This window comes from Rhinopithecus bieti, unplaced genomic scaffold (assembly GCF_001698545.2).
Source record: "Rhinopithecus bieti isolate Rb0 unplaced genomic scaffold, ASM169854v2 scaffold_35670, whole genome shotgun sequence".
Taxonomy (NCBI): Eukaryota; Metazoa; Chordata; class Mammalia; order Primates; family Cercopithecidae; genus Rhinopithecus; species Rhinopithecus bieti.
This window is the reverse complement of record NW_016891272.1, coordinates 1-1,693: the sequence shown is the minus strand read 5'-3', so window position 1 is coordinate 1,693 and position 1,693 is coordinate 1. Positions and strand designations below refer to the sequence as shown.

Sequence of the window (1,693 nt, the reverse complement as noted above, 5' to 3'; positions counted from 1 at the left end):
GGCTACACAGAGCACCGGGGTGCGGGCCTGCAGGATGCTTCCAGCTGCCAGTGCCTGGCAGCCTCGAGACTCGGGGATCTTGGCACCTGCTACCTCTATGTTCTCCAGCTCCGCCAGGGCAAAGAGACGCACACTGGGGCCGCGGCCACACAGCACAACCAGCAGGCCTGCGCTGGGGCTCAAGGCCAGCTGCTGCACGCGCCGGCACTCCCCACCTGGAAGATGTCTGCAGGGTTGGCGAGGGGAGAGTATCACTGGCAGGTCGTTGAAAAGTGACCCGTCCCCATCCTCCTCGGCCTGCTGGGGCTGCCCCTGCCCACGCCCACCCTAGCCCAGCCTCGATGGGTACCGTTGCTGTGCAGATGGATGACAAAGAGCCCCTCCTCGGTGCCAAGTGCAAGTCGATCCTGGTCTGGTAGAGGGAGGGAGAGGGTCAGAGGTCAGAAGCCCACTCAATGACACGGAGATTGTGCAGTCCACCTGCCTTGCTGTGCATGTTTCTCTTGAGGAAATGGGGTGGCAATAATCCTGCTATCCCTGCCTCACTGACCCTTCTCTCCCAGTCTGGACAGGCTCTTTCAGAGGGGTTGGGGTAAGGCCCATCATCTTGAGCTGTGCGATTTCAGGTAAGTCATGTCACCTCTCAGAGCCTTGGTTTCCTCTTATGTAAACTGGGGACAACGATGGTACTTTCTCAGAGTGGCTCTGAGGAAGCGAGGAAGCGGGGAGGGTTCAGCAGATCCCCTTGCTCAAAAAATCCCCTCCCCTCTGGTTCCCGACTGCTCCAGGGACCCACACAACCTCTCCTGTGGCTCCTGCCCTGAGAGCAGGTGCTGGCTCAGGGCCTCAGCTGCCGGGAGACGCCGAGGAGCTCCGTTTCATGCCTCTTTCCCAGCCTCAGTTACAGAAGAGCCCTGCTGAGCCCCAGATTCAAGGCTAAGCACGAGTGAAGCTCTTGGCAGCTCCACCCAGGAGATGTTATGAGGCTCTGCGTGTTCTACAGCAGTCCCCAGTGCCCTAGCTTGTAGTGAGACAGCCAGGACTGAACCCTCATTTCTCTCTTTCTAAAGCCTTTGTTCCAGCTGGGCATGGTGGCCCATGCCTGTAATCCCAACACCTTGGGAGGCCAAGGCAGGTGGATCACCTGAGGTCAGGAGTTCGAGACCAGCCTGGCCAACATTGTGAAACCCCGTCTCTACTAAAATACAAAAGTAGCCAGGCAAGGGGCACATGCCTATAATCCCAGTTACTCTGGAGGCTGAGACAGGAGAATTGCTTGAATACGGGAGGCGGAGGTTGCAGTGAGCTGAGATTGCACTGCTGCACTCCAGCCTGGGCAACAGAGCGAGACTGTCTCAAAAAAAAAAAAAAAAAAGCCTTTGTTCCTTCCGCTTCCACTCCCTTGAGATTCTTTTGGAAAAGCAGAAACTGAGGCACAGCGAAATGGAGTGGGGATAAGCCAGGCCCCTACCTGGGGCCCAGCCATGCACACAGGAGGCTGGAGCACATAGGTAGTGCAAGGCAGTCTGTGTCTCGTGGCTGCAGGGAATGGGCAGTGGCGGTGGCCCTTGGGACTGTTCCTAGACACCAGCACTCCTGCAGGCCTGGACTGCTCCCTCCAGTCCCCTCCACCAGCTCACCGAGGATGGCAGCACAGAGCGTGTGGGGCAGCAGCGGCAGCCCATTGTCATAG

At 58.2% G+C, this 1,693-nt stretch overlaps 1 long non-coding RNA gene across 1 annotated transcript; it reads right to left on the bottom strand.

Annotated features, from left to right (window-relative positions):
• Window positions 1–209: 209 nt before the first annotated feature.
• Window positions 210–1,693, bottom strand: LOC108525911 (uncharacterized). The gene is made up of 3 exons (XR_001884364.1): window positions 1,641–1,693; window positions 350–412; window positions 210–226 (listed from the first exon to the last, which is right to left on the bottom strand). It is a non-coding gene; the product is annotated as an uncharacterized LOC108525911 (long non-coding RNA).